The sequence below is a fragment of the Mustela putorius genome, unplaced genomic scaffold (assembly GCF_011764305.1).
Source record: "Mustela putorius furo isolate JIRA1106 unplaced genomic scaffold, ASM1176430v1.1 tig00004043_pilon_pilon_pilon, whole genome shotgun sequence".
Lineage (NCBI taxonomy): Eukaryota > Metazoa > Chordata > Mammalia > Carnivora > Mustelidae > Mustela > Mustela putorius.
Window position 1 is genome coordinate 311175 of NW_025422178.1, and position 20057 is coordinate 331231.

The 20057-nt window shown below is 42.5% G+C and overlaps 1 protein-coding gene across 6 annotated transcripts in view; it reads left to right on the top strand.

Annotated features, from left to right (window-relative positions):
- The window catches only part of DCUN1D3 (defective in cullin neddylation 1 domain containing 3), a 36491-nt gene that overhangs the window by 1103 nt on the left and 15331 nt on the right, over window positions 1-20057 (top strand). Inside the window, exon 1 of one of the 6 annotated variants that reach the window (XM_013049778.2) lies at window positions 18932-19376. The exons of the other annotated variants lie outside the window; for them this stretch is intronic. The gene's annotated coding sequence lies outside the window, so the exon portion shown is untranslated. Of the gene's footprint in view, window positions 1-18931; window positions 19377-20057 lie in introns of those variants that run through there. 6 annotated transcript variants of the gene reach the window in all.

A 20057-nucleotide genomic window follows, 5' to 3' on the forward strand; every position in this document is an offset into this window, starting at 1 on the left:
GGAAGCTTTGCCTGTATCCTGTATAGGAAGTGGGACGGGGTGACAAATGTATTTTTTTTTTTCCATTCTCCTTCACCCCTTACCTTCCCCCCTATACACCCCTCGTTTCCACGTCAGTTCTCCATGGCTAGGTGGTAATCATGGTGTTTTTTTGGTTTTGTTTCTGTTTTTCCTTTATGGCACTTGGTACCTTGGTTACCTGTTTTGAATTTGGTGTTCAGCCTCTTTCCCAGATCTTACTGCAAGCTTTGTAATACTTCAGTTACAGGCTGTGTCACATCGGGAGTACCTCTCAATGCTTGGTAGCTCGAAATTAAGATGAGCATTTTCTCCTATGAATACTGGAATTTCGAAGCCCTTGCAGGGATTCCTAAATGGCATCATAGCCCAGGAATCAAAGTCTCGTGTCCTAAATACTTTATGTGTGAGGAATTTACATGTTGTCAACTCTTTCCAAAATGATTTGATGTTGGGCTAATTCTGGATTTCTGTGTTTCTCTCCACCCACACTTCATGAGGCACTTCAGAGAACAGAAAACCCCATATTACTTTTTTGTTTCTGCAATTGGACAATAGCTCTTTTATCTCTTTCTCTGTTTGTGTGTGGGGCACACAAGTCTTCAGTGACACATTTGGCTTGTGCTGATTTCTGTCTATTTAGCTGATTGTTTGTGTACAGATGGACTTAAATGAGAAAATGTGATCTGTTTTGTTTTAAAAAAGAATATAAACCAAAAACGGAAAAATTATTTGAAGAAAGCAGAGAATGTTTAGTAAGATCTCTTTACTGATATTCTATTGGTTTAAAAAAAAAATCAAGTAGTGCTCTTTTAGCTTGTTGTAGGAATTTTAGAGTGAAATGTAATGATGATTCCTATTTTGGTATTGATGTTTTCTTTGGAAGTCATCTGTTGAATGTGGAACTGTGTTTTCTGAAGAACTTTAAGAGATAGTGCCTGAATTTTAGGGATCCTTTGATTAGAGCGTGTCCCTAAATCCTGGCCCTCTATAACTGAGTTTATGTGTGTTGCTAGAAGAATTATAATGGATCCCATCCTTCTCAGCAGGGCTTTCAGGCCTGATAAAACAATATTTAATGATTTGATTGTGCAAGTAACAGCATGTTTAGAGGTTTCACAGAACTGTCACAAAAGAGAAGAATGACTCCTGCTCTCACCTTAATTGATTTGGAATAATTGAATAAAAAGTCCAAAATTCATTCATGCAACAGGCATTATTGACCAACCATTATTTTGGGCTCTGGGTGGACGAAGTTGCATGCAAGCATAAGGTCTGAGCTCTCATAGAGCTTACACCAGAGTATGTGGGGACAGAAGAAATAAGCATATAAATCAGATTTTGGTAAATGCTGAAGAAAGAGTGATGTGACAGAAAATGTCTGATTGGGAGGCAGTCAAGGAAGCCCTTTTTGAGGAGGTTAACACTTGCCCAGCCATGCAGGTATAGAGGAGGAGCCTTCCAGATTCAGGGACTAGCTAGTGCAGAAACTGACAGGAGTGACTTTGGCTAGTTCTAGGGTTTGGGAAGAAAGGGGTAGGGTGGAGAAGGTGGGTGTAGGGAGGTGAGGGAGAACGGGAAAGGCAGTAACAGCTAGAGCCTAGTGAGCAAAGAGGAAATGAAAAAGTCTAGGTCAGAAAGGTGGAGGCTGGGCTCAGAGTAGGTAGGCAAAGTAAGAGTAAGAAGAAGGAAATAGCGATGTACCTTTTTGATCAATTCTTTTCCTAGAGTATTATCACTTATTATTTTTCAGGTACTGTTGGACTATTGCAATTTAAAAAAAAAAAAGTCATCGTGCTGAATGTGGGAGAGGAGGCAAGGCAGCTGTGGTCACCTGGATCTTTTCTGGCAGATAAATGTCAAGCTGTGTTCAGAATTCAACGGAATGTTCAACTGAGAGCACGCTTTTTTTCCTTACAGAATTTTGTCTTAGAAGCTGCTCTTTAAAATTGCATAACAAGTGTCCTGCATATGTTCTAATATATGAATCCTCCTTAGTTTCCAGCCATTTATGAATTGAGGGTTGAAGATTGTGCAAATGATAATAAATACCTCTGTTGGTCTACAGAGATGTCCATCAGGATATGTTTCAAGTTGTTTTTTGTAGGGAGGTTTTATGTTGCAATATTTCCATTCTTGTCTGGTCTGCCTGCTGACTAATAACACTCAGCTGAGGTGTAGGTTGGTGCTAAAAGTTCACTCAGTGGATTACATTAGATAAATGACCACTGCGGGCTCAATCCCACTATGTCCGCATCTTTGGGCTGGCATGTAACCAGGGGATGTAACCTACTTTTCCTTCTGGTGGGGCTATTCATCTCCAGTAGTCAGCTGCTTTTCAGCCTCACCTTGACCAGATTGTCCACTTGAGAAGCCCAATCAGGACTCCTCCTTGATTTGGCCCTCTTCTGCTATGTCACAGTGGGCCGAAACAGAAAGAATACACTGTTTTTTTTCTTCTGAACCCCACAACAGTGACTAGTGTGTTCTTTGAGTGAATTGGCCCTTTGAGCCATGTGGTTGAGAGACTTAAATGTTGCTTGGGCTATTTGTAGTAAAGTCCGTATTAGAAATGCTAAATAAGGGGCACCTGGGTGGCTCAGTTGTTAAGCGTCTGCCTTCTGCTCAGGTCATGATCCTGGGGTCCTGGGATGGAGCCGTGAGCCCTGTGTCAGCCCCGTGTCAGCCCTAGAGCCCTGTGTCCCCTGCTCAGTGGGGAGCCTGCTTCTCCCTCTCCCACTCCCCCTGCTTGTGTTCCCTTTCTCACTGTATCTCGCTCTGTCAAATAAATACATAAAAATCTTTAAGAAATACGAAATAAAACCTTTAAGTGTTTGGAGAAAAATTAGAAATTGAGGACTATCACCTGTTTTAAGTTCTGGTATTTTACTAGCATTGGTAAATGGATTGTGAGAACTAATTTGAATAGCGCTTGCTGGGCAGTCCTGGGGGTAATGAAGGGAGTGGAATACAGCATGGTACTGAATTACCGAATTCCGACTTGAATACAAATGGAAAGTCTTTTAGTTAGCAAGCTAGTGACAAAAGTGAACAGCTCGGACCAGGCAAACAATAGGCTCCACTCTCCACACTGCAGAGTAACACAAAGGAATGGAGAACTGATAATGAAATGTATATAACATATATATACTGGGCTTTGGTCTGGGTTAAAGAATTTTGGACTTCATAGGCTAACGCTGGACTTCAAATGCTCTAGCCAGTGGGTTAATAAGGTGTCCACTATTCATCTTCGTTTCAGTGGTTTATTATAATGAAAGTATGAAAATATCTTGTAGGCTGAAATGTCATCAGCCAGTTTGGAGACTGGTGGCTTCTTTCTAATTTCTGAAAGGGGGTGGTTGGGTAGGTGGGGACTTGAACACTGGGAGAAGCCATTGACTCCTTCATTGGCCACTGATTGAGTTTGGGGGAAAAAAATCCACAAATCTAAATGAATTTGGAGTCTTGGAGCTGAGCTAGCCTTTTAGTATAGAGTACCAGTTGATTTCTTTCTTAAACTTTGGGGGTTTTGGGACACTCCTCTGAAAGACGGGCAAGCTAGGGAGCCAGTTGATGCCACTCACTCTTGATGTTGTGGTGTTCTGTATTGCATTAGGTGACTTAAAATTAATCTGATATGGCTACTGTTTTGATGTCTGTGCTGCAGTAAGGAGAGTTAATTGTACACTAGCTGCCAGTTGTTTTGAGGTGAAGATGTGGTAACTCAGACTGAAACAATGGTAATTACTTGGTAACTCCTATTTCCCCAGCTCTTGATAACTTACAATTACCTCTTTGTGTCTGTTTACAGATGTTGATACCAGTGCACCAGGACCAATTCTCCCTAAATCTTGCACGTGTTCTGAAGCTCTTTGCACAATGGACCAGGGTGTTTGTGTGTGTGTTGTTGTTGTTTTGTTTTTTTATGGACCAGGTTATTTGAGTTCGTGAGTTTCAATTCAAATCTAGTTTCTCTGGTTCTGGTGTCTGTTTTTCTAGGTTATGGAGGGTCCTGTTTCTTTTTGGGGGAAACAGGACTACCATAGCACCTGACCATTTAATTAATGAGTGATTACAAACTAGAACTCAACATATTAATTTAGCAAAATGATGAGAGAGAAGGTTGGAAGTAGCTCAAACTCTAATTCTTTGAAGTTGTGATATGCCAGAAGGAAAAAAAAATGGGAGGGGGAGAGTCCCAAAGAATCTTCTTTAAGATGTGCATGAATGAAACTTTTTAAAAATACCATACGTCAGAATAGAGAAACCCAGTAAGTCACTTCTTGAGGTGGTGATTAGCCCTTGTGGTAGTAAAATAAGCCACCTGTGGCCAGTGCCCTGGTACCAATCTGAGTCTGTGGAAAGGTAGGCATCATGTTAATGATGGGGGTGTGCGTGGCTTTGCTCAGGACAGATCTGTGAGCTGTGCTGTGTTGTTGGGTTTGGGGCCGAATTGCAGCTTGGAACCTTAGATTATAGAGCTTTAGGAAACCTCATCTGTGTTCCTGTTCTGCCCTGCTGGAGGGCTCAACCTGAGGATCTAGGGACTGGAAATAATTCTGTCACTGAGGCCTGTAGATCCAGACCAGATATGATGACTGACAGAGAATCTTGGATAGCAACCTTGCAGGACTTCTCTTTTTTTTTGGAGAGTGTTTAGCATCTTTTGTAGCCACTGTCCTAGTCTCTGCCTGTCATTCCAGGAGACAGAATGCAGGAAAGACTTGCCCCCTTATTTTATTAATAGATTGCTTCCATCCTATCAGGATTAGAGTTTGGTTATAAGTTTTAGCTCTTGTTGGTTAATGAAGAGTTTGGACTCTGCCGTGTCTACTTAAGGTGTGTTGGTGTGTGATCGTAATTCTAATTCTGAAGAACACTCAAGTCTTCGCATTTACTGAATTGGATGTAGCTCATTCCTCTTCCTTCAGTTTAGGAAGAAGCAGGAGAAAGACCCTCAAAGAACCTTAGAATATCTGGTGTGCTGTTTTTTCGCACTGGAACCCTCTTGCAGGTCATTGCTGGAGTACACTGTGGTGGCATGCGGGGATTTTGCTGTCTTCTTCCCATTTTGCCCCACTATTCTTCACTCTGAAAGTTAACTTTAATATTGTTATACTAGGATGTCTGGGGGGCTCAGTGGATTAAAGCCTCTGCCTTTGGCTCGGGCCATGGTCTCAGGGTCCTGGGATTGAGCCCCGCATTGGGCTCTCTGCTCAGCAGGGAGCCTGCTTCCTTCTCTCTCTCTCTCTCTCTCTCTCTGCCTGCCTCTTTGCCTACTTGTGATCTCTGTCTGTCAAATAGATAAATAAAATCTTAAAAATATATATGTTCTGTTATATTGGGCTTCCCTGGAAGATTTCAATCAAACAGAATGTTCTGAGGCTGAAAACAGGTTGAAAAGCAGTGATTTTAGTAGGGAAATGTAAATCTAGAAAGGTTATAATAAAAGTTGCTTAAAGTTATAGAGTCAAGTACTGGCAACTATAGGACTAGAATCAGGTCTTCCCTGTACTAATTTTGTTTTCGCATTTACACTGCCTCATACGTGTCCTTGTAGGCACTTTGTTTGGGTTTGATTTGAATCCTTGTTGTTTGATCTTTTTTTTTTTTTTTTAGAAAAAATTTTATTTATTTATTTGACACAGAGAGAGAGAGCTCACAAGTAGGCAGAGGCAGGCAGAGACAGTGGGGGGGGGAGGGAAGAGGGGGGAGAGCAGGCTTTCTGCTGAGCAGAGAGCCCTGTGTGGGGCTCTGTGCGGGGCTCTATCCCAGGACCCTGAGATCATGACATGAATGGAAGGCAGAGGCTTAATCCACTGAGCCACCCAGGCGACCCTCTTTGGTTTTTTATATATCTGTGGTTCTTTTCTCAAACATTTTGAAGATAAGTTAGCAGGCATGCTGCAGAGAATACCTATGCAAAATGCTGAACAGATTACTTCCTTTTCCCTGTGACCTGCCCTGGAATCTGAACAAGAAAACCTGGGTATATCCATTGATATAACAGTTTTAGAATAGCTCCAGGAAATAACTATAATGGCTGTATCCTCCCCTCCTTTTATTTTATTTATTTTTTTTTTTTTGGTAAAGCAAATTTGTTTTCATTAAATCTACTTTCATTTATATCTATTTGATGATTACCTAGTGGCTGCTCCACATTTATTTATTTTTTAGAGAGGGAACGGGGGAAGGGAAGGGAGAGACAGAGAAAGAGTTTCTGGTGGACTCCCTGCTGAATGCAGAGCCAGACACGGGGCTCGAGCTCATGACCCTGAGATCATGACCTGAGCTGCAGCCAAGAATTGGATCCTGGGATGCCTGGGTGGCTCAGTTAGTTAAGCTTCTGCCTTCAGCTCAGGTCATGATCCCAGGGTTCTGTGATTGAGCCCCACATTGGGCTCTCTGCTTAGTGTGAAGCCTGCTTCTCACTCTCCTCCTCCCCCTGCTTTTTTTCCCTCTCTCACTGTCCCTTTGTCAAATAAATGAAAGCTTTGAAAAAAATGTATTTACTTGAGAGAGGAAACACGTGCATGTGTGTGTGCACAAGTGGGAAGAAGGGCAGAGGGAGAGAATCTTCAAGAAACGCTGCACTGAGCACACTGTGGCTCATTCTCAGGACCCATGAGATCATGGCCTGAGCTGAAACCAAGAGTCGAACACTTAACCAAGTGAGCCACTCAGGCACCCCAGCTAGCAGCTGCTCTTCAAACAGAAGGTTAACAATACCACTGCAGGGAGGGTGCTGACATTCTAGTAGCGTGGGTTCTGTATGTTAGGATCATGAACATGCTGGAGGTCCCAGGCCCTCATAGGAGACATTTTTCTGTTTCAGTGACATTTTCTTTCTTCTAAGTGAGTGGAATTCAAGAGCAAGTAGTGATAGAATGAATGCTCTGTGTCCATTTTTAAGAATGTTTCCATGGTTCTTTTACTCCTAGTAAATTAGTTTTTCTTTGTAATAACTAGTCAGTGGGTTCAGTAATTTACTCAAAACAGTTGGTTTACAGCTGATGCCTGTCTATGGTAAGGAGAAGTTTGTTTGGGGGTTTCCTAACAGTTTATGTAAAAGTCTAAAAACTTCTAAAGGCATTTAGATAGGTAGGTTGAGTTGTAGGGGAGGAGGATGTGTAGGACAGCCCGAGTGGGGGTTATTATGGGCTGGTGTATAGGGTGAAGAGAAATGCCCCCACCAGGGGTCCAGCTGGGAAAGGGTAGAAAATGATAACAATGGCACAAGCTGGGGCAAGAGTGGGTGGGGAAGGAGCAGGTCCACAAGGTTGCCCAACTCCAGGGAACACCGATCACAAGGAGGGTGGGACAGGGAGCCTGTGGAGTCTGGTAATCCAGTGGCCCCAACCAGGGCTGTGACCACAAGGGTTCTTTCCCATTACTGGAAAGTGTATTTCTGATGGGGAGGGGTGAATGCAGGCATGCAGTGTCTGGTTTGACCAGATTGGTCTTAAAGATTGCTTGCAGAGTGCTGGCCTGTTTTTTGAGATCTCTGTCTCTTGATTTTACTTTTGACAAATCAGAAGCTGGTAAACAAGAGGGAATGTGATGTCCCTGGGCACATTAGAGTTTGGGTAAAAGTACATAATGTAGCAAATACTAGGTGATGGCCATTGTCATTTAAGAATATCTACTATCCAAAGGGAACAGTTTTACATGGAAACTATTGAAGTAATTTCTGGTTCTCTCATGGAGACTATAATAAATGTGGAGTTAAATCACAACTAAAAGTATTAAAGAGTAATCATTTTTTACTTTACATTTCTACAACATTCCATGTTTTCTTTAGCCGATCAGATTAGTTCGTAAGTCTTTTCTCTTAAAAAAAATTTTATTTTACCAGATACTTGTGGATCTGTCCATAGAGCCAGATTTCCTACTCGCACTGGAAATGGCAAGCAGTGCTCCGAATTGGTGACAGCTGTAGATGTAATGATTAGATCAAGCAGGGAAGTGGCTTCTGAGCCACCAGTTTAATTGGTTTTAATGTGGGCCTCTTTTTCTGAGGTTATTAGTTACGTTGTTCCAACAACAATTGACACCACCTGAGTGTCCAGCAATTCAATTCTGATACAAACTGCCTGGAGTTAGTGCATACCCCCAAGTTAATGACTCACTCTCCTAAGATTCTCCCTGATACCAGCCACAAGTATCAGGTAGCCTCAGGGTATCTGCACTTCTGCGGGCAGACTGTAAATCCGGGGTTCCTCGCAATCGTCCTCCCCCAAGTTCAATAATTACCAGAACATGTGACTCACAGAACTGGGGAAGGTGTATTTAGGAATATAGTTTATAGTTTGATTATAAAAGGATACAACTCAGGAGCAGCTGATTGGAAGAGATGCATGGGATGAGATATGAATTGGCACAGCTTTCTTGTCCCCTCTGGGCATGCCAGGCTTCCAGCACATCACTGTGTTCAACCAACCTTGGAGCTCCCCTAGCCTGGTTTTAGTTTCAGTTGAGGCCCCTTTAGTAGGCCCAGTTGATCCAATCATTGGCCTGGTGTTTGAGCTCCAGCTGCCCTCCTCTCCCCTCTCTGGTGGTCTGGAGATGGGACTAAAAGTTTCAACCTTCTAATCAATGCCTGGTCTTTCTGGTGTGGCCAACCTCCGTCTTGAAGCTATCTAAGGGGCTTCCCTGAGTCACCTCATTAGCATAAACCCCAGTGTGGTCCAGCAGGGGATCCTTATGAATAACAAAGGACACTTCTTTCAGTAAGGACAAACCAGGAGTTTTAGGAGCTGGTGCAAACTGGGGACAAAGACCAAATATGTGTATCTATCTATCTATTTTTTTCAAATGTATTTCTTAATTAACACATTAATACTCCAGCTTTGCATTGCATAAGTAGTAATGAAATAAACCTACCTAAAATTGATTTAGGTGATAAGTAACAGGATGCATTTACTGTTACTTTGATGGAGTTTTTGGTTAAAGTGCAAATTGAATAGCTTCAGACTATAAAACAACAGATATGTCCCTCCTCAGTCAGTATGAAATGGCATTCCCAGAATGTGTTACTGTTTCTTGAATACTTCACAGGTGCTCTAGCTCTGGACTTCCCTAGTGTAAGAAATGAGCTCACTTTGTAAGATATAAAATATACAGAATTTATGTTTCCTTTCAGTGTGACTTTAAAAAGATAGTGCAGTGGTTAAGAACATCAGCCTAGTCGGTCTGGGTTTGAGTCTGAACTTTTACCACCTACTTATAATTTGATGTGGGATGAACTACTTAACATCTCTAAGTCTCATTTTTATCTTCTTCATATATATAAACGGAGGATAATCATGGTAAATAGTTGTGAGGATTCAATAAGACAGTCCGTTTGAAGGATATGGCACAGTGCCTGGCATAAATATGAACATCTAAGAACATGAGCTTTATTAGCTACATGTATACAGAGCTAAGCTCACCTGGGTTGACAACTCCCAAGGAGCCAGGATCTCTGTCATTTTATTTTTATAGGGGGATGTGTGAGGCTGTGTGTGAAACATTGCTGGGCACACAGTAGACATAGGTTATCTATCACTTGAAAGTAAAACCTGCTCTGGGTATCAGGGAAGTATAGGAGTGACTCTGTGATGGAAACTTCCAGCCTGTTTCCAGAGCTGGCCTAAAATCAAGAGATGGAAAATCTTCCTGAAACTGTATAGAGCATGCGTGAGCAGTGGGGACCAGGGCTCTGTAGCACAGGGACTGTTGAACCAAAAAATGGGAAACTGATCCAGGAGACTTTTTATTTTTACAGTAGACCTTGAGGTTTATTGAGTTAGGCAAAGCTACATGAGACTTTGGGAAGGAAACCGCAAATTTATTTTAGCTGGTGCAGAAAACCTTTGAGAGTCAGCTGGCAAGTACCATATTGTGTGTGTGCTTCTTAGAGGCTGTAAAAAGCCCAGGTATACTGGTAAAGAGCTTACTGGCTGCTTGAGGTTCACTTGTTGGTGAACTTCACCGAAGTCAGTCTCTAATTCCTGTCACTCACCCATCTGGAACTTGTACTCTGGTGGGACCACCACTGGATTAACTTTAGATCCTAGTTAGGCCTCTGCCATCAGTTACTATGTGTCTTTGGGCAAATTACAGCCCCTGTTTGAGGCTGTTTCCTTAACTGTGGCATAGGATTTGAGACTAAATCACTGTTTCTCAAAGTGTGGCATTGGTTACGTTTTTACTGTATCTGCTGCTGAAATGAGTATTCAGGAGTGGTATTTTTTTGTACTGTTGATAGTACATGGGATTTTCAGTGGTACATGGATGAGTATTTGTTTACTAGTTCTGTATTTTATTGTGTATTAATGAAAACATAACTAGCATGTCAGACCTTTGTTTTCATGGATAGTGTTGCTTAGGATGATGTTAACATTTTTTTTTTTTAAAGATTTTATTTATTTGACAGAGAGAGACAGCAAGAGAGGGAATACAGGCAGGGGTGAGTGGGAGAGAGAGAAGCTGGCTTCCCGCTTGAGCAGGGAGCCTGATGTGGGGTTCTATCCCAGGACCCTGGGATGATGACCTGAGCCGAAGGCAGACGCCTAATTACTGAGGCACCCAGGGGTCCCTTTTTTTTTTGAAGCTTTTAAGAAAAATATTGGGGAGCAGTAGTTGGAATGGTAAATGTATATGGAAGATCATAAAGGTTGTCTAGAAAAGGCTGAAAATTGGAATTTCTGAGCTCAAGTAATTCTGCAGTACTACACCTGCCTGAAGTCGTGTGGTGATGGACACAGTAGAGCAGGTCCAAATTTGGTGGATTTAAAGACTTGCCTCATTCAAACAAATTGACAGCTTTCTATTTCTGCATTCATGGTGAAGATACCCATAAGTAAGTGATGTAGAATTTGAAATATTGTAGATATTAGTAGTGATGGCTCTTTTTAAAGAATGAAAAATAGGGGCATCTGGGTGGCTCAGTGGGTTAAAGCCTCCGCCTTCAGCTCAGGTCATGATCCCAGGATCCTGGGATCGAGTTCTGCATCGGGCTCTCTGCTCAGCAGGGAGCCTGCTTCCCCCTCTCTCTCTGCCTGTCTCTCTGCCTGCTTGTGATCCCTGTCAAATAAATAAATAAATAAAATCTTTAAAAAAAAAAAAGAATGAATGAAAAATAAGTAGCATTGCTTCCTCTTTCACCCCAAGCAGTTTTCCTGTTACCTGGATTGATCTTTTGTCCCTTTCACTCTTTGGGGTTGGGACTCCCCATGGAAGCAGCTAGGAATCTGTTCTGTTGACCTGCAAATGCCAGTCCATTCTCTCTTTTTTGGCCAACCCTCTTTCTTGAATGCACGTTAGTGCATGTATTCTGGGTTCTGGAAGGCAGGGGCTCTGCTATATCTTAATGTCTCGTTTGTTAATTTCAGCTGGTAACGTCTTCAAAGGTACAGTGTGACACGTGCCCTAAAATGAAGCTAAACACTGAGAAAAACTATTTAAATTTCATTTCATGGGATGCTTGGGTAGCCCAGTTGGTTAAGTGTCTGCTTTTAGCTCAGGTCATGATCCCAGAGTCTTGGGATCCTGGAGTCCCGCACTGGGATCCTTGCTCAGTGGGGACCTGCTGCTTCTGCCTGCAGCTCCCCCTGTTTGTGCGTGTGTGCGCCCTCTCTCTCTCTGACAAATAAAATCTTTAAAAAAATAATAAAAATTTCATTTCACTTTCTGTCATATTGCTCTAATGCAATATAGTGGGGGGTCTTGAGAAGTTAAATGAGCAGTGGTAAAAATGAAACAAAATTATTGTAGGAGATGCTTTCTTTTTAAGTAAAGCCCCAGAATAAAACTGAAATCTCGATTGTGTAAGAGGAGCCAAGAAAGTTGCTTTCAGATGTAGTCTATGGTTACTTGAGTTTTTTTTTTTTTTTTTAACTTTAATTACCTGTGTTCCCTTGACATTTTCTGTGTATCTTCACACTGTCATCTTTCATTATATACTTTGGTTGTTGGCCTGTATCTGCAAGTGATTTTGTTCTATAATTACTTTAGCATAAAGGCCCATGCGTCTGGTATGGCTCCGTGTAATAAATTGTTTAATGTTTCAAATTACAATTTTTAAAAATTGTTATAAAGATGGTTCCATGTCTGTTATCTTTCTGTGCCATGTGTTATCTAGTCAAGATGAGGTCAAAATAGAGCAAAATGGTGGTAACGATATAGCCCAAGATTATTTTCCCTCCTTCATTTATTTAATACAGAGTTTCTACTTGATTTCATAATGAGAAGCTCTCAGATGTTTCCCAGCTGAGGTGAAATCTAATGTTCCAAGCCACAAGCCCTCATACTTTGTAAGTTTTGGTTTTGTCATTCATACGGTCTTGTCTCCTGAGAGAAGTGGTGACTTGTGGTATTTGGCATGTTGGGAAAGGGCAGAGAAGCCTTTACTCAGGCCTGTATTTTGCAGTATTAAAAAATCTTTTTTCTCACTAAAATCTGTTTCATGTATGACATTCATCCTTTGTGCAGATTCACAGGACTGCCTTACTCAGAGTAGACATCTTCCGGAGTCCATTTCCCTTGGTGCAGAGTTTAGTCATTATTTATAGATAACTGCTGATGAGTCTGGGGAAATTCTGAACGGGGCTGGAGGGGGGCTTGTGACATTTGCCCTTGGTCTCTAGACTAGGGTTTGCACAGCTAGAGTGGGGTTGTTTATTTCCTTCTCATCTTGGAAAACTGCCATTGGATCAATTGAGTCTTGGTTAAGATTTCTTGTGGCAGCTGAGTCTTTGGGGCTTTAAAGATGAGAGCCACATGAAAGACTATTCTTTCCCAGTCAGGCAAATAATTATCTCCATGGTAGGATAATCTCTACAGAAGTGTAAGCATTCAAGACCACACACTTAAAAAGATAAAATGTAATTTAGATCAGAATGAAAGATGTACAAACATAGTGGTAGAGTTCAAAACCTTTCAAGCCATTCTTCCATGTTTCCAGCACTTAACTGGAGTAAGACCACTGTGGTCTTCTCATGAAGTAAACTAACATTTTAAATTTTGTAGGAAACTTGAACTTTCATGGTAACTGGAAGTAAAAAAATATAAATATGTAATCAAAGACTTTAACTCTTAGCTTTAAACCTCCCTAGTCAAAGCATCCAGAATAATTCTATGCAACAGGTAAAAAAATCTTTCCAGTTGCTTTTTCCCCATTTGGAAGGATACAGTTTTCCTTCCCTCTAAGTAGTTTAGCCAAAGTTCCTCCTCTTTCTGATTTGTAGCTTTACTATTTGCATACAGTGCTTAGGTTGACTCACTCAACACCCAAGTTCTGCAGGTCTCCAGCATTTAGTGTTTGTGACTCAGCCTGGTTAAGCAAAAGAGCTTTTGATTACAGTAGCAGCTTAACAGAACAAAACTTTTAAAAACACGCTTTTAATAGCACTCTTGATTTCCAAACAGATACAAGATATTTTCTAAGAGGAACCAGCCTATGTAGTTTTCAAATTAGTTTTTATTTGAGCAGGGGACCAGCTTTCCCAGGCAGAATGTGGATTATTCATAGGGAACTTCTGATACCCAAAACTAGTCTTGTAACATAGGATAATTTGGCCTCCAGATTTGATGCTTTCACCATTGTATTCAAAGTGAAGTGTGTGTAGTCTGAATTTTTCTTAAGGACTGAGCCTGGGGTTGGGGACTCTAGAAGGAGTCAGGAGAGGAGTCCTGTGGGAGGTAAAATCTCAGCTGGGCTTGAAAGACACAGACTAGAGAGTGAGATGGCATTCCAAGTGGAGGTAACAGTATTTGTAGAACTACAGAAGTGGGAGAAGCTGTGGCGCTTTGGGGAACGGCAGGTGTTTCAGTATGCCTGGGGGGATGCGGAGTGAAGGGGATGGGGGGAGTGACAAACTCCGAAGGGCTTTCTTTGTATGCTTTACTGAGTTTGTATTCTCTTTCGTTGGTGAAGGGGAACTAATAAGTAATTTTGAGTAGGGACATGGCATACTCACATGGGGTGTGTCTGTGTGTGCGCGTGTGCGTGTGTGTAAGATCATGTCAGCAATAGCGTGAAAGAGGTTGAAGGGAACAGTCCCAGAAGTAGGGAAGCTATCGTGAACGTGCTGCGGTGAAGATGTCAGGGGCCTGAACTGTAGGGTTACTGAGGATGGGCAGATACTCAGGAGGAAGAATTTACAAAATCTGGCTTAATCTGATAAAACGTGATTGCTTGCATGTCCCACACGGGTCAGTGGCCTGAAGGGTGCCCTGTTCCATACAGTCTGAACTCAAAGACCCAGGCCGATGAAGATCCCACTATTGTGTGTTGTCTTGGTCACCGTGGCACTGGGAAAGATGGCTGGGATGTCACGTGCCAGTTCTGTGCTTCGGCTTAGAAATGAGAAGAAACACATCTGCCTACAGCTCATTGGCCAGAAATAGTACATTTCCCCACCTCACTGAAAAGAGGCTGGGAAATTGGGGGAGCAGATGGACTGTTTGGTGAGCTTCTTTGTGCCACAGTGTAGGGATTTGAGTGAGGTGTTTTTTCCTGAGATGATTTCTTCATCAGTGTAACTCTAGTACCAGCCTCAGAGGACAGATGTGGCGATTAACTGCTGTCATGACTCTGTAATACCTGGTATTGTGTCTGGCACAGTAAGGCTGTTGGAGGGAACCTTTAAGTTCGATCTTGAGATTGAGATTTTCTCATTATGGGCCGTATCTAATTAGTGGGTTATAAACAACAATTAAAAACCAAACTAAAGGAAAGAAATAGCATAGAGTGAATCTTAGAAATGAGGGTAAATGCTGCTTCATGAAACTTTTGAGTTATACCTGTATTTACATACGTGTCTTTGGTCAGGAAGTGAAGTGTTACTTCTCAATGAAGGCTGTGCTTAAAGTTTGAAAGACACTGGGCTATATAAAGCCTTACACATACCAAGCAAAAAACTACTCGTGTTTTATTTTAAAAAAATTTGAGGGGGCCCTGGGTGGTGGAACTCCTAGACGCTTGGAACTCTTAGACGGTTAAGCATCTGCCTTCCATTCAGGTCATGGTCTCAAGGTCCTGGGATTGAGTCCCATGTCTAGCTCCCTTCTCTGTGGGGAGCCTGCTTCTCCCTCTTCCAGTGCCCCGTCCCTCTGCCTGCCCCACACCACTTATGGTTGCTTGCTTGCTCTCTGTCTTAAATAAATACAATCTTAAATTTTTTTAAAGATTTGATTTTTAAGTAATCTCTACACCCAGCATGGGTGGGATTTGAATTTACAACCCTGAGATCAAGAGTCGCATGCCTGGCCAGGCTCCCAAAAGAACTACTCTACTTAATATGTTTTTTTGAAAGAGGCAGTTTAAATTGCAGTTTAGATTTTCATATTTTTAAAAGAGTGGATTTGAAAAGCAGTATCTTTAATTATGAGAAAGAGTAGAACATGGGTTAGGATTTTAGCTTTGTCACTTGCTAGCTGTTTATCCTTAGGCAAGTTACTGGTGCTTTCTGTGACTTCGTTTTCTCAGGTGATAATACTTATAGGGTATGTTTGTTGGGTTAGTGCATATGTGTAAAAGTGTTTTGAAATTGATGGATATTACGTTGTAAAATTTATGTAAGCATTTGTGGACATTATTGTGTAAAAGTGGCTCATACTGAGCATGTAGGTAGATTTGTGCAGTGCACTTGGTACATAGTAGGTGCTTATTTTACTTCAGATTCCTTTTTAAAAGATTTATTTATTTTAGAGAGAGAGAGAGAGAGAGAGAGAGCATGCAGGGGGAGGGGCTGAGGGAGAGGGAGAAAATCTCCATCGGACTCCCCGCTGAACACAAGCCCGAAATGGGATAATCTCAGGACCCTGAGATCTGACCTGAGCTGAAATCAAGAGTTGGACACTTAGCTGATTGAGCTGCTGAGGCATCCCTACATTTGCTTCTTTAGAAGATGTTTGTCAGGTGCCATTTAGCCCTTTCCACGTTACCGTATGCATTCCCTGTCTTCTTGGAACTCCTAATATAAGATGTGGTCACTGAAATAATACTGTCCTTTCTCTTCTGTGGACTTGTTATTTTTGACCACCTGTTTGGGAGCCATGAATGTTCATGTTCCTGAGGAGTAAAGAATATATAATGCATTGAATGCATATTAGGAGTAACAAATTGTCTGTTATGATAAGATGTCATAATAGACAATTCTTTAAAAATTCAGTCAGAAGAAATCACTGGGGAGAAACCAGTGAAATACTTTCTGGTTTTTATTTTTACTTATTTTATTTTTTATTTTTTAATTTTTTAAAAAGATTTTATTTATTCATGTGACAGGCAGAGATCACAAGTAGGCAGAGAAGCAGGCAGAGAGAGAGAGGAAGGTGAAAGCAGGCTCCCTTGCTGAGCAGAGAGCCCGATGCAGGGCTTGATCCCAGGACCCTGGGGCCATGACCTGAGCGGAAGGCAGAGGCTTAAGCCACTGAGCCACCCAGGTGCCCTTTTACTTATTTATTTTTAAGATCCTTTTTTTTTTTTTTTTTAATTTGAGAGGGTGAGTGAACAGCTGGGGGGTGGCGTGGAGAGCAGAGAGGCAGAAGCAGATGCAGCTGCTGGCAGGGAGCCAACATGGGGCTCCATTCCAGGACCCCAGGATCACGACTGGACCTGAAGGCAGGTGCTTAACCCACTGAGCCACCCCAGGCTCCCCTAGTTCTGGTTTTTTAAAAAATGTTGTGGCCTGTTAAAAACAAGTATCAAAGTTGTCTTTAAGATTGTTAGGTTGAGGGGGCGCCTGGGTGGCTCAGTGGGTCAAGCCTCTGCCTTCGGCTCAGGTCATGATCTCAGGGTTCTGGGATCAAGCCCCACATCGGGCTCTCTGCTCAGCGGGGAGCCTGCTCCGCCCCCAACCCAGCCTCTCTGAAAATAAATAAATAAAATCTAAAAAAAAAAAAAAAGATTGTTAGGTTGGCTTCTCCTGCGATGAGTAGCTGGTGTCAGCAGACTGATGAGCAGTGAGAGACATGCTGTGCCTTCGAAGGGCAGTGGTGGATAATGACTGTTTCATTTCGATAAGCCAGTTGGTGATACTGAGTAAGAGTAGTGCCCTGGGTGAATAGGAGTTAATCCTGGCTGCCTGGCAGAAGTGGATTTGTTATATAATTTATGGCACCCAGAAGCCCTTTAGGGAGGTCTTTATTGTCTTATTACCAAGACAGTATCCATCTAGGCCTGAAGATTAATTCTCGTTGCCCTCATCGAGTTCCGCCAGAGCGGTTCTCATAACTGGAAGGGTGGCAACTTGCTGTTACATGGCTGCACTTGGTTTTTGCTTTGACACAAAGGTATGTTAATCAAGAATGGGTATTAGAAATCTAGAAATGTTTCAGTTTTGATTTATTAATATTTAGAGCTCTTTTTTTTTTCTTGTTAAACTGATTGAACTTTTGAAAAATGAGTCATATTCGGGGTTTCAAACATTTCCTCTTTGACTAGGCTCAGAAAACGTTTTATTAACGTTTCTGTCTTGTGAATTGCTGCTGCAATTCATTTGTGTCAGTCCTGCCACAGCTGAAACAAACGCAGGGGTGTCAGGTTGGCTTTCCATCTGACTCAAGTGGGCTCCTTAACTCTTAGTACTGTTAAACAAGCCTGTACTACTTTTTATGACTCACTGAGAAATCACGTGGTGGTGTGATCCCCGTCCTCAGCGACCAGCCCTTAAACTTGTAATTTTCAGTGTATTGTGTTAAAACAAATTTCTAATTCTGGCTATTTTTCTTTTCAATTCTAGACCTAAAATTGGAAGCTCTATTTTTATAAAACACTCTCCTAGAAAAGTCGCCAGTGTTGCTACCCAAATATCATAACTGGGCCCGGGGGCAGGGAGAGCAAAAGCTAGCTGTTTCACATGGTTAAGCAGAATGTGTGGGTCTGCCTGCCAGCCGGCGGAGGTGGAAGCTGCCCTTTGCTTTCTTGGCAAGTGCATGTGGCTTTGAAGGCCCTGCCTAGGACTTTAGTTCTTGCCCTTTTCTTACTGTCATATAAAACATAGTCCAATGTCCCCCTGCAGCTCCAACAAGTTGCAGGGCCCTGGTCCATGTCTCATACTATCTTTGATGAGGTATGTGCTTCAGCCCTCAGTTAAAAGCGACTCTGTCATCGACTAAATTTTAGAAAATATAACAGTGGAATAGAAATACGATACTGGCTGTGAGTCCTTTGGGTTCAATATGCAGTAGTCAGAAAAAACTGCTGGGTTTTGCCCTTGTATCTCCAAACACCTTAAATGTGTGATTGACTGAGGTAGAGGAGAGGCAGTTTGGATCAGCACTAGAAGGCGTTTCATTGAAGTTCACCTGATCGGCAAACCCTTGGAGCTTCCTAGAGTGCTGTGTGGCCACGGCTTGCATGAACTCTCTGGACTTTGTCCCTTGCTAAGAGGAGAGGCTGGAGTGATACCGGCATGTCTGTGAATTTTTTCCAAGGGACTGGGGTGCACATCAGAAAGAGGCACGACAGGATGAACATGATCCCATTTCACCTTTAACTTTGGCTCTTGTCAGGTTTGAGGTGAAAATTAGCTTGTGGCATGCAGAGAGATGGAGTGGTGTATGCTGGCTGAGAGGCCGTATTTGTATGACATTTTCTGAGAACCGATGAGGTAGGGAGTAAATGGAACAAGGAGACGATTCCTACTTTCCCTTCTCTCTGAAGGGAGAGGAGTCCTGGGAGGAGAGGAGTCCAGGGGAAGTTGGAGCTTAGGAAGCCGCTCTGGAGAGGTGAAGTTAATTAAGTTCTACATCCTTAGGGCTCAACACCCTTTACTGTTGAGTATTTGGTGACATCATCATTAGAATTGGTATAAATGGCTATCGGTTATTGAATACTAACTCGTGCTAGAGACAGCACTAAGTAGGTTGGACTTAGCATTTATTCAGTCATGAGTGAATACATTTCAGGGGCGCAGACTAGTGCCTTGCATATAAGTACTCAATAAATAACAGTGATTATTATTCACTCAACATTTATGTATCCAACACTTGATTATGTGAGGTAGCTGGGTGCACAGGACCAAGGGGCAAATAAGATAAAATCCCAGCTTCTGTGGCACTTTCCTTCTAGGAGTGGGAGCAGACAGTAAGGAAGCTAACAAGAATTCCAGAAAGTGAAATGTGCTGGGAAGAAATGAAATAGTTTAGGTTTAGGTTTGTAGGCTGGGGGTGGGGGGCGGCTCAGCCTCTAACTTAGACCCATGTGATGTGAAGGGGCCATTTATTCTTCACTGTGACCCTTTGATTTTCCCAGTTTTCAGGTGAGGAAACTGAGGCACAGGTGATGAAGTATGCGCAGGGGAGCACATACAGCCAAGCTATCCACACGCAGTCATCTGCGTGCTGAGCCCATCCTGCCCTGCTCAGGAGAGGTGAGACGATCCTGGGGCAGCTGCAGGAGCTGCCGTGTCTTCAGCTGGGTTCGGAGCGAGGGGAATGAATGTGGTTGCAGTGTAGGTAAAACCCTGATGCATTTCAGAAGAGTTAAGATATAATATCCTAGATCCCAAGCATTGAATGCAGAATTTGAGTGTATGAGTGTGTGCATGTATGCACAGTTTATTCTGGGTCCAAAGCTATCCTTAGATTTTCAGAGATATTGATGACCCAAAGTGCTTATGGTGCTGCTGCTTAACTTTAGGATTTTCTCATAATCGGTTTTATGAAAATAGGGCCTAGCTGTTAGGGCAGAGTTTTGTTTTGTTTTTTTAAAGATTTTATTTATTTATTGGAGAGAGCGAGACGGAGAGAGGACTGGAGCAGGGAGAAGCAGGCTACATGCTGAGCTGGGAGCCCGATGTGGTACTCAGTCCTAGAACCCCGGGATCATGACCCGAGCTGAAGGCAGACATCCAACCATCTGAGCCACCCAGGCGCCCTAGGGCGGAGTTTTGATAGACAGCATTGGAATGGCCCTTTGATGGCAGCAGTTTTGGCAGGTCAGTATGGGCGGGAAGTGGGCAGGAATAGGGCTGGAATCCTCAGATGTCTGTCTTTGCCAAGCCTCTGGGACCGTGTTGCCAGCCATCAGGCATAGAGCTCTATTTTGATTT